Below are 13,308 nucleotides of genomic sequence, written 5' to 3' on the forward strand. Positions count from 1 at the left end.
AGTTGTAGTACTATCCTCTCTCACACACCCCACCCTCCACCACCCTCCCTGTGGACATGGGGGCCTGTTGGGAGTTGTAGTACTATCCTCTCTCATACACACCACCCTCCACCACCCTCCCTGTGGACATGGGGGCCTGTTGGGAGTTATAGTTGTGACCTCTCTCACACACCCCACCCTCCACCACCCTCCCTGTGGACATGGGGGCCTGTTGGGAGTTGTAGTTGTGACCTCTCGCACACACCCCACCCACCACCACCCTCCCTGTGGACATGGGGGCCTGTTGGGAGTTGTAGTACTATCCTCTTTCACACACCCCACCCTCCATCACCCTCCCTGTGGACATGGGTGCCTGTTGGGAGTTGTAGTTGTGACCTCTCGCACACACCGCACCCACCACCACCCTCCCTGTGGACATGGGGGCCTGTTGGGAGTTGTAGTACTATCCTCTCTCACACACCCCACACACCACCACCCTCCCTGTGGATATGGGGGCCTGTTGGGAGTTGTAGTACTATCCTCTCTCACACACCCCACACACCACCACCCTCCCTGTGGACATGGGGGCCTGTTGGGAGTTGTAGTTGTGACCTCTCGCACACAACCCACCCACCACCACCCTCCCTGTGGACATGGGGGCCTGTTGGGAGTTGTAGTACTATCCTCTCTCACACACCCCTCCCTCCACCACCCTCCATGTGGACATGGGGGCCTGTTGGGAGTTGTAGTTGTGACCTCTCGCACACACCCCACCCACCACCACCCTCCCTGTGGACATGGGGGCCTGTTGGGAGTTGTAGTACTATCCTCTCTCACACACCCCTCCCTCCACCACCCTCCCTGTGGACATGGGGCATGTTGGGAGTTGTAGTACTATCCTCTCTCACACACCCCACACACCACCACCCTCCCTGTGGACATGGGGGCCTGTTGGGAGTTGTAGTTGTGACCTATCACACACACCCCACCCACCACCACCCTCCCTGTGGACATGGGGGCCTGTTGGGAGTTGTAGTACTATCCTCTTTCACACACCCCACCCTCCATCACCCTCCCTGTGGACATGGGTGCCTGTTGGGAGTTGTAGTTGTGACCTCTCGCACACACCGCACCCACCACCACCCTCCCTGTGGACATGGGGGCCTGTTGGGAGTTGTAGTACTATCCTCTCTCACACACCCCACACACCACCACCCTCCCTGTGGACATGGGGGCCTGTTGGGAGTTGTAGTTGTGACCTCTCGCACACACCCCACACACCACCACCTTCCCTGTGGACATGGGGGCCTTTTGGGAGTTGTAGTACTATCCTCTCTCACATACCCCACACACCACCACCCTCCCTGTGGACATGGGGGCCTGTTGGGAGTTGTAGTTGTGACCTCTCGCACACAACCCACCCACCACCACCCTCCCTGTGGACATGGGGGCCTGTTGGGAGTTGTAGTACTATCCTCTCTCACACACCCCTCCCTCCACCACCCTCCATGTGGACATGGGGGCCTTTTGGGAGTTGTAGTTGTGACCTCTCGCACACACCCCACCCACCACCACCCTCCCTGTGGACATGGGGGCCTGTTGGGAGTTGTAGTACTATCCTCTCTCACACACCCCTCCCTCCACCACCCTCCCTGTGGACATGGGGCATGTTGGGAGTTGTAGTACTATCCTCTCTCACACACCCCACACACCACCACCCTCCCTGTGGACATGGGGGCCTGTTGGGAGTTGTAGTTGTGACCTCTCGCACACACCCCACCCTCCACCACCCTCCCTGTGGACATGGGGGCCGGTTGGGAGTTGTAGTACTATCCTCTCTCACACACCCCACACACCACCACCCTCCCTGTAGACATGGGAGCCTGTTGTGAGTTGTAGTACTATCCTCTCTCACACACACCACCCTCCACCACCCTCCCTGTGGACATGGGGGCCTGTTGGGAGTTATAGTTGTGACCTCTCTCACACACCCCACCCTCCACCACCCTCCCTGTGGACATGGGGGCCTGTTGGGAGTTGTAGTTGTGACCTCTCGCATACACCCCACACACCACCACCCTCCCTGTGGACATGGGGGCCTGTTGGGAGTTGTAGTTGTGACCTCTCGCACACACCCCACACACCACCACCCTCCCTGTGGACATGGTGGCCTGTTGGGATTTGTAGTTGTGACCTCTCGCACACACCCCACACACCACCACCCTCCCTGTGGACATGGGGGCCTGTTGGGAGTTGTAGTACTATCCTCTCTCACACACCCCACACACCACCACCCTCCCTGTGGACATGGGGGCCTGTTGGGAGTTGTAGTTGTGACCTCTCGCACACACCCCACACACCACCACCCTCCCTGTGGACATGGGGGCCTGTTGGGAGTTGTAGTACTATCCTCTCTCACACACCCCACACACCACCACCCTCCCTGTGGACATGGGGGCCTGTTGGGAGTTGTAGTTGTGACCTCTCGCACACACCCCGCCCACCACCACCCTCCCTGTGGACATGGGGGCCTGTTGGGAGTTGTAGTGCTATCCTCTTTCACACACCCCACCCTCCACCACCCTCCCTGTGGACATTGGGGCCTGTTGGGAGTTGTAGTTGTGACCTCTTGCACACACCCCACCCACCACCACCCTCCCTGTGGACATGGGGGCCTGTTGGGAGTTGTAGTACTATCCTCTCTCACACACCCCACACACCACCACCCTCCCTGTGGACATGGGGGCCTGTTAGGAGTTGTAGTTGTGACCTCTCTCACACACCCCACCCTCCACCACCCTCCCTGTGGACATGGGGGCCTGTTGGGAGTCGTTTACATTTTGGTGAGTATGTAGCCCACATGCATGGGTTAGAGCCTGGGAGCTTTTTCTTCTCAGTTGTGTGAGGCAGGCCATGTCTATGTGCTCGTGGTGCTTGGTTTGTACTTACCAGCCTCCTCTCCTTCCTCAATTCCTTCCAGGCTCTCTGGGTGCAGTATGCCCAGCACCTTTTCCTCCCAATCAGTATAGGGTATGGGCTCCGGGGGTGTGCCGCCGCCAGTGTGATGTGCTCGCAGATGGTTTTTAGCACGGATGCCTTTGACCCTGGTTTTTAGATCATGCCACCGCCTCTGGATCTCGTGCTTTGTCCTTGGCACGGTCCCTGACACATTCACCCGAGTTACTATCCTGTCCCACATGTGATTTTTGTTGGCCACGGTGGTCTGCTGGACTAGTGTCCCGAATAAGTGGGGTTCAACACGGATGATTTCATCCACCATGACCTTCAACCCTGTCTCCGTGAATTTCGGGTTTTTCTTGGGTGCCATGGTGTGTGGTGCTCAAGGTGTGGGTTTATTGGTTTGGGAGGTGCAGGTGTGTGGTGTGTAGGAATGGTGTGGTGGGTGTTTGTGTGGTGGGTGTGTTTGGGTGGTGGTTGTATGTGTGCAATTTGTGTCTGCTGTCCGTCGTCTCGGGCCTCTTGCTAGCAGCTATGCTGTGATGCAAAGGATTGTGGTAGTGGGTGGGAGTAATTTTATAGTCTGTGTCGTGGTTGTGTCCCAATGGTTGTTGGCAGTCAGGTGCTAGGTGGGTGTGTTGACTAGTGTGGATTAGTAGTTGCTTGGGGGGATGTCATTGTGGCTTGTGATTGGTGTGGGTGTTTCAGGTGGGTGGTAGTCCTGTTTCGTGTGTTTTCTATAAACTTCCGTCAGACATTTTGCCATTGGTTTGACGGTAGGGATGTTGTTCGTGTTGCCCTTCCGCTGGGATGCACAGTTTCTCGTTGCATTGTTTCCGCTGCGGCTGTGGATGGAGGTGCGTTATCCTAATCGCTGCCACGGAGCCTTCGCTGGTATTGCGGTGGTTGTGGCTGTTCCGGCGGTCATGTTCGTCCGCGGCGGTGGGTGTTACTTAGGTTCCGTCCGCTTGCGGCGGTCTCCGGTGTACTCCGTTCACCGCGGACGGAGTTTGATGTGGTCCATCCGCTGCGGTCGGACTTTAGTCCCATTTTCATCCTAATTGCTATGGAGGTTTCTCCGCGGAGCGGTCCGGAGTATCTTGGCCGCTTCCTTGGCGGACGGAACCAGTTTCCGTCCGCAATCCTAATCGGCCCCTAAATTTCTTGGCCGGATGGACATTGCATAAATATAGTACCTATCACGGTCTATGTTTCATTTGTTGATGTATATATTGCTTCCCTAAGGACAATTGTTGCAAGATATATCCTATGTGAGGGTATATCACCATGAGCAGATACGCCCCTAAAATGTCCAGTCTATTCTGAGATTGCGTAAGTGCACAGGGAAGCTATGTAGAGTACATGGGCTGGATCATATCAATATGAGTTTCAAAGCTCCATGAGGGCTTCATTGATTCCTATGGTGTTTGATACCAAACATCTTGTCTAAAAATATCCTCACTGATGCCAGTGGTGGGTTTATAAATACATTCAAATAGTTGACCCTTTAAAGGGTCCCCTGAGAATCTACCAAGCACTGGTGTGGTTCCTAACTTGTTTTTGCCAGCCTGCCACTACCAGACATGTTTCTGACTTCATAGGATGAGATCAGCACTCTCAGAGGACAGAAGCAAAGCCTACTTTGCATGAAGGGGGTTCCAAACCTCCTCTAGGACAGAATGGCCTTGGTGGACGGGAAATCCAATCCAGGAACTTCCGGATAATGGGGAAGCCAAGCCCTCTTTCCTACTCCACTTTTGGCAGGATGAAAGGCGAAAAAATGATTTAGATTAGGAGGTGGGTCCCCACTTATCTTACACCCCCCATAGGGTGGGACAGATGAGGTGACCCCCACTTTTGAAATTACACCATCTTAGGATTGTAGGAAAACATCCTATCAGGGTCAGGGTAGTGCCTCTTCCCACAGGAAGTGGCCACTAGAGGGTATAAATACCATAAAGATAGGTAGCCATTGGGAACTCTTTTTCACTATGGTGAGCGAGAGAAAGTCGGATCAGTTGCACTCTACCACTGTCAATGCGTACACTCTGAAATTTCTGCTAAGAAACGTTTGATTTCCTGTTTTTGTCAGGAAGTTGGATTTAGTTTCTGCTCTGTCCTACAAGTTTTGGATATCCAAAGATATTGAAGTAGATGCCTCACTCACTTATCGTGACATGCTTCATCATTGGTTCCTATCCACACCGGGTAAGATCATACTACCCGGGTCGGCTCACCCATAGATAGAGTGGGAGTTCTTAGATAAAGCAAAACTTGATAAGCATGTATCCAGAAGAGTGCTAATTTAAGTGATCATTTAAAAATACCTCTAGGTATACCCTAAGCTTTCTGCTTTATTGAGAGGGTACCTGGGGTATAGCCAAAAACATGAATATTTGGGTTTTATTGAAATCAATTATTCAATTAAAACATTTTTACTATGCCAACATGTTTCGACCCTTTAAAGAAGCCCAGTTGGGTCTTTTTGTATCCCTGCTGTGTATTGTGCACACACACATGCACATTTGGGAGGCCTAATGCTCTCTTTTGTTTTGGTTTTGTTTCCAAAAGATTTTCTAAAACAGAAAAATATAGTGAGACAGATTTTACTTCCCTAACCATCCTAATTACTTTCATGCATCTCAACCACCTATAGTGTTGGACCATTCTCTAAAAATCATCGGTGTCATTAATCCACAGTCATCAAACCTGACAGCATTCTTCCTTTCTATTTCCGTTTTTTTAAACAATAAATATGGTGCTCCTATTGTGAATGTAATACTATGTTTTTGTGTTTTGGTCTTTATTGCGTGATAAACTCTAGGTCCAGACCTAGGGTGAAAGGTCTACGTTGTGAAATTACCTTTACAATCTCCTCACATACTGTGTCAGTCATACCCTATCTTTCTTCTCTTATCCTCTGGTGTATTTGTCAAGGGTCACGCGGATCGTGTAGGTGGTGCCGTCTTGTAGTCACACACTTGAAGGGAGAGAACGAGCATATAAGTTTATAACCGATGGCCTGCGTGATGGTTTGCATTCATGATACTTTACTATTTATTTTGTATTTTTCTAAAAAAACTTTGTTTTCTTTCTCCTTATCGTTCTTTTTGGATGGAGCCTTCTTTTGCTCTGGCAGTTACAACAGCGGTAGCAGAGAGCCCACTTCCATTTTACCATGGGCTGAGCAATCTGTACTCATATCCATATTATGTCTATATTTCGTATAATTATGAATTCCTAAGCTCACCCAACCCCAGCCTCCGAAGTGTTGTACCTGGTTCCCACCCCGAACTCACGGTATCACATTTAGCCATCTTGTGTCATTCGTGCATCATTTAAGTAAGAAATTATTCTCTTTTTCACTTGAGTTCTTAAGAATTTAGTCCCCTTCTTTTTGACAGCAGGTGTCCTTCTGGCAACCAAATGGAGGGACGGCGGCATGTCAGGAATGAACCGGCGGCCCGACCCTCTGTCTCACAATCAAACTTTCACTTACTTTGTCAAAGACCAAGGCACCACAGGATTACCTCGGTGGTTCCGCTCCGACCACCATGGAATGACAGGTTTTGCGTCGGCGGTCCGTTTTAAACATTCTATCTCCTTCATGTCTATTATGTCATCAGGTTGTGTCCGTAAGCCATTAACGGCATGCTGGAACATGTAGGTCCAGCTTCAAGACTTTGTTATTATTTAATCTTTTGTTGGGTAACCTGACCCGTTCTTCAGAACAACGGGGTAGCCAAAGAGGGATCAAATAACCCTAGACTCTTAGCTAGTTCGGTCTCCTTGTGATTATTTCATCCCCACCATGTGTTGGTACTGGTTTCTGTCTTTAGTGGTCACAGTGTAGTTTATTTAGGAGAAAGGCATGTCATATTGTATTGATACAGAATTCAAGTCTATCTAATTGCATAGCTCTCACAAAGGAGCAATGTTTAAAACAGAAGGCAGTGTCCATTTTTTTATTGTATTCTGGACAATATCGTTTTTTTCAAGAAAGAAACAAATGTTGTTTTTATTATTGTGTGTTGTTAGTATTAAAAGGCAATTGAATCTTCTGTGATTAAAACGTTTCTCAAGGGGATTATGTTATCACAAGGGGTATCAGTTTTTGAATACTTGGAAAAAGTAAGCAAAAAGTAAGCAATATTTTTGTGGCAGTTGGAATATCCTGGGGAATTCCTGGCTCATACACCAACTCATTTTCGTGTTTCAAAAGGTGGAGCATATTTAGGGCCCGATTAGGATCGCGGTGAATCCGCATCCTCCAGACCGGCGGAAGCCACCGCCGGCCCGGAGGATGCGGATTCACCACTGCCGACACAGAAAAGGCCCCCGCCAGATTAGGATGGCTGGGGGGTCATGTTTCCATCCGCCACTTTTCCGCCGCAGTCGCCTTCCGACCGCGGCGGAAAAGCTCTAATATGGCGGCGGTGTCTATCAGACACCACCAGCCATATTAGGATGCCGGCGGAGACATGCTTTTCCCCGGCGGGTTTTCCGCCGTAGAAAAGCATGTGGTGTTTTGAGTATGGGGCCCGTTGCGGGCCCTCAGGGGTGTTGGGGGTCGGGGGTGCACATGGGGGGTACCTATGGTACCCCCCTGCCTTTGCATGCACGAAGCGGCAGGCACCACGCGGTGCCTGCCGCTTCGTGCATGCAAATGAAAACATGCAGATTTAACCTTGCGGCGGGTGCTGCTTTAAGTAGCATCCGCCACAATGTTAAATATAGGGGATGTGACCGCCGCTGCAGCCCCTGCGGACGGTCCCTCCACCTCTGGGGTGGCGGACGGACGCAGGTCCGTCCGCCATCATAATCGGCCCCATAGTTTGCTTCCCCTGTACTGTTTATCACATCAACGAGCAAGTCCAGTTCAATGGACTTTTGCGAACCTAGTAATCCCGTGGGCGATGAGAGGTGTGTGCCGAACAGGTAGGGTCTACGTCAGAGAAGTCCATAGGATTTCTTCGTTCAATCCCTTCGTGGTACTTGACAGACGGTGGATCCATCTCTGTTCCAGCTTCAGTAGTTGTTTGATACACATAAATGAGTCAGTGTAGGAGTCAAGAATTCCCCAGGATATTCCAACTGCTAATAAAATATTGCTCACGTTTTCATGATCTCAATGCAGCACCAAAGCAAGAAAAAGTACAACCGCTCTGAAGGGTTGTAGTGTAGTTCCTATTTTCCCAATAGGCTCTGCGCATTGGAATAATATCTTCAATAGTATAGACGTAGGACTGTGGTTAACTAGGTCTTCTGCTGACGATATTAGACTTAAAGTTATGTGTGCCAGCTAGCTCAGAGTTCACTAGAAACTTTCTCGAATAGGCAAGGAGGAGTTTAACCTCCCTGGATAGACAAGAAGGGATTTAGTTTCTGACAACCATAGAACATGACAACTTTGCTCTCCCCTAATCAAGAGTATATCTCTAGAGTCGTGTGAAAACAAAAGACAACTTATTTTACTCAGGTCAGTACGTGCATTCTTAGTTTCACCAGTTTGTAGAGAAATAAGAGATGGGCGTGGTTCAATAAAAGATGTGATTTATTGATCAGTCTCTTTTCTCATACAAGAGAAATGAATCGCTATTATTGCAATACTTAAAGTTAAGTGAAGTGCATACAGTAAAAACAGAATTATAAAATAATACTGTAAAAGCATTTATATGGTTTCTTAGCCATATGATACTAAAATGGATAAAAGATATACATACATATATACATTGACTAATCGTACTCAACTGGTGCTTCTAACTACGCCTACCCCGGTGTACCTGACCTAAGCCTAATACTTGGGAGGGAGTAAGTAAGTAGCAGTTTAAGTTAAGTTTGCTTTGCCAAGAATCTGACTTAAGAATTCTCTGTAAGGGGTTAGTCAGTTCAGTACCTGGGATTTAGAAGGCTGGAGGGTTGGTATCGTACCGGACAAGGGTCAGAAATAGGAGTATCAATATAGGTACCTAGATAAACACACTACAGGGTCAGATCTGTCTCCTCACTAAGGTTGGAGATACCAGGACCTACATGAGCCGTGGCGTACTAATAAACAGGGTACAGCACTCCCAATGTCAAACACCAATAAAAAAGAGTCCCCTCCGGACTCCCAAAGCACCAGAGGCAAGCACCCATCGAGGGTCATTGAGATACCCGAGGCCCACTTCCTACATAGAACAACTGTCCCGAGATCACCTCTCCAAGTTTCCTGCTTGTGATCGCGAGGACCTCAAGACGCACAACGCCTGGCTGACCTTTACGCTCTGCACTCAGCCCCACCAGCCCCAGCACCAACTAAGCAGCTCTGCTCTCATGGTGCCCAGGCCCTTGCAACCTGCTCCCTCTAAGGAGACCTGCCGAACTTACCTGCAAGTCCCTCAGTGCAGTGTTTCAAATGGTCCCCTTCATCTTTGTGCACATTTCCAAGACCCTCAGCACGCTGCTCCCGTCTAATCCGGGACGCTCCTGAGCTTCTCCTCCTAGAACTTTGGACTTGGTCACAAAATCCACCTAAAATGAGAAGGTGAACTTCATAAAAGCATTGCCTGAATTTCCCCCAAAACCCAAGCTGAATAGTTTTGGAATCCATCTCAGGCATCTTTAATCCACCACTACTTAGCCCCTACCCTTTTATTTCAATCTCTTTTACATCCCTGCTTTTACCCCCTTTGTCACTGTTTTTACATCTTTCTCTTTCCTCTTTTTCCCCCTTTTTAGGTTTCGGCTACCGTCCCACTGCGTAGCAGTGGGCGGAGCCGAAATCTTATGTCTGTAGTATGGGGGCCTGAACACGCCCCTCTTCTCGATTGGCTGGCCTCGTAAATGCTGGCCAGCCATTGGAGGAGAGGAGCGTCACTGAGTTCAGGGCCCGCCTTGACGCGATTCGGGGGCGTTTCTGGGTCTTTTTTTAAGTCCCGCCCTCTCCTCTTCCCATTGGCTGGAATTTTACCTTCCAGCCAATAGGAAGGGGAGAGCACGCCCCCGAATCCCTACAGGACGCTGTGCTTTCCGAGCAGCGTCTACGAGGCCATGAGGTAAGCCTATTCGTCCGCTGTGTGTTACTGGGGCATTGGCAGATTACTCGGCCCTGCAAGGGGTTAACATCCAGCAACAGGTTTCACGAGGGGTGGACCTGCGCCCTCGAGCACACACTGTACAGTACCTTGGTAGGGGTTGTCGTGGACAAATGCGGGGGGACAGCGGTAGACCGGGACAGGGCTCAGCAGGGCGCCTGATGTGGGTCCGGCTCGTTACGGCGTCAAGACGGGCGGCGCTGGAGCGGGGCCTCCGAGGGGCTCTGCGGGCTTTCAGGGACGCTGTCTGTGTCCGGGCGTAGGTGTCCCTTCGACGCGAAGCTTTAGGGAGATCTGGGGCGGAAATGCCACATGGAGCAGCCTGTACGCGTTGTACAGGGCAGCTCCTCTTGATGCGGCGCGGCCTCGGGGATCTCTCCCGGTGCAGTGCAGTGCAGTACGCCTTCACCGGCTGGGGAGATAGGTCAGATCCGCAGTGAAGCAATCAAGCTGGTACGGCGCAGCCTCAGCGGGAAGGTACGGCGCGGAGCTGCTCATGCCTGTTCACAGATGGCGAGGCTGAATGAACAGCGACGACAATAATAAAGAGAAAACCGAAAGCGTCATTATGAGCCGCATAATTCCCTCTTGTGGTTTTAACAAGCAGCAATATAGTTATTTGGGTTTTCAAAACTGCTTTCTTTTGGAGTGATGCAGCGCTGCTACGCAACCTTTGAGGTGGAAATGAAAACAGAGGCACGAGAAAAGTAACTTAGCATTTCAAAGGACATCCTTCTATTTAATGCCTTCGGTACAACGCGGAAAAGAGTCAGGATTGCATACGGCCTGCGGTTAGGGTGAAATGTAAAACACGCGCTATAATACATCTGTGTTTTGCTTCGGCAGACTGACCTTTTCCATGTGTGGAACCGGGCACACGGATGCGCCCCGGAGTCGGTTTGAGAGAGTATACATAAAACGCGTTAGTCTGCGAGAAAATAAAATCCAGGGGTCAGACATCATGCCCTCGCGTGAGGTAGTTTGAGATGGGAAGAGAGAAGAAAGGGTGGGGGTGGGGGGCTGTGATTTTTTTTTACTGCTGGTAGGTGTTGGGTGCTTGACCAGAGAAGCCGTGAAACTCGTTAATAATAACGGGCGGACGTACACTGACCCCGGGGGCAATGCTCATCTATTGATTTAATTGTTTAAATCACACTGCTTAATGGTCCCGGTCGGAAAAGTGTGCAGCTACTACAGGGGCAGCGAGGTTCGCAGAAATACTTCCTTTCAGCACATGTTTTTGATGTATAAATGGGAACCAGGTGTCGGCTTTGAAAGTGTAACGGAAATCCCCCTGGACTGTCAGTAGCTACGGGCATAAGATAAAACAGCTAAAATGTTCCATCTGCTTTAATTCTGAATTCCGAGATATGTATTGTTGATGCATAGACAAGGCAGTTATTTCCCAGGTCCAACCTTTCTGACGTGCTGGCCTACTGGCTCAAATGAGAGAGGGACTCATATTAGCTTTTGTGTCTGATGCGAAAATATTGATTTTCTAGTCATGCTTACGACTTCATAATTTTAATTTCAAAGTTGAATTGAAAAGTACAGTTGTTCTTTGAAGCTTCTCACATCCTACAGTCAGTTCAAGGTATAGGCCGTTGCTTATAACGTTGAGGTCGGAAAAACGTTCCAATACCTTTAAAGTAAACCACAGGCTACATGGGTGTGTGGGTATGAGACGCTCGTCATGTCTTTTATTTCTGATATTTATGTTTCCTTTGTCTTCATTGCTTGAATTTGCTTGCGAGGCAGTGTCACTCATAGTTGTTGAAATGTAACTCATAATTACACTGGGATTATGAAATTGTCACACATAGCAATCTGAAACCTTGGCAGCTATGTGGTCGAGGGCGCGAAGCCCTTCCGCTGCTACATGCAGGGGCGTTTCTGTGCCCACCTCACCCTCCTTCTGCCTTGAATTTCTCTGCCGGTGTCCTACAACTATTTTGTGCCGCGGCGACCTGTGCCAGGCTGTGAAAGTACAGTCCGAAGTCTGCTGCGCCCAGACCTTGCATGAGGACTTAAACATTAGCTGACCAGCTCAGTGACCATATGTCGGCTGAAACGACGTTCAATAGGGTAAGGGATGGGGTAAAATATGTATTCTGTAAAAGAAGGCTTCCCGTGAGTTTACATTCCGGAGAGACGAGGCAAACACACTAGCGAAATGCAGAAAATTGTGGACATGTCAATGCGGGAATCCCAGTGCAAGTAACAGAATAGACATTCATAGATGTTAATACGCCGGCAATGGGCACCGAAAAGGCACATTCAGTGCTCCATTGGTGTGAATTGAGGTAACTCAGACTCCGGCTTGGAACTGTCATGTCGTTGTCTTCTCTTAAAGTGTACTTAGCGGTGTAACAGCTTGGGTTGTTATAGGGGGTTAGTAAGCCCCCATAGCGATGCCGTGCTACACTAATTGCAGAAGGCGCTGCACAATTTATGTTAACACAACACAGACCTAAGCTGCCAAGTTTTTCAATCGAGCTTTGTAAATTGTTGCTGGATGGTGTCAACCCCGATTCTGCCACTAGGAGTCCCTGTAACTGAACTCTGGCCACAGACCTGTCATCAGACAAAAGTAATCTTACAGAGCCCATATTCCTCGTGCGCCCACACAAGTAAACACTTAAGTCTGTAATGCGGCATTAAAACACATAGGCGCGCCTGGAAATTGTCAGTGAGCGCATGAAGTGGCCACCCATGGAAACCGGTCACTGCATTCGAAAGTTGTGCTTTTCAGAACAGCATAAATGCTGGAACTATTCGGCCTGTTCTTTATCAACAGAAAGGGTAACAAGCACTGGCGTTGCCAATAGGTTTCGCATTTGGAAAGTTGGAGCTATTTGTTTTGTAAATGACATTTTATATTTATATATCGTTATTGGCATTGTCAATAACAATATATAAATATAAAATGTCATTTACAAAACCAATAGCTCCAACTTTCCAAATGCGAAACCTATTGGCAACGCCAGTGCTTGTGTGTTTCTGTCTCTTTCTCTGGGTCAAAGACTATTGAGGAAAAAGAAGTTCAGAATAAAGAAATGGATAAACTGATAAATGGCCCTTCGCTAATCTCACCCAGGAATTAAAGTTTATCCAGCTGACACGTTACATAGGCATAAAGAATAAATTGTAGGGAGTATAGGAACAGTATCAACAATAGAAATTATTGACACCAACAAGTGAATTAGTCAAATAGTGTATGTTTTACTTATTATGAAAAAATAGGCATTATTTACATATTGGAATTCACAAAAGCATAAATGATATATCGATCATA

Source organism: Lissotriton helveticus, chromosome 2_1 (assembly GCF_964261635.1).
Source record: "Lissotriton helveticus chromosome 2_1, aLisHel1.1, whole genome shotgun sequence".
In the NCBI taxonomy this organism is placed as follows: Eukaryota; Metazoa; Chordata; class Amphibia; order Caudata; family Salamandridae; genus Lissotriton; species Lissotriton helveticus.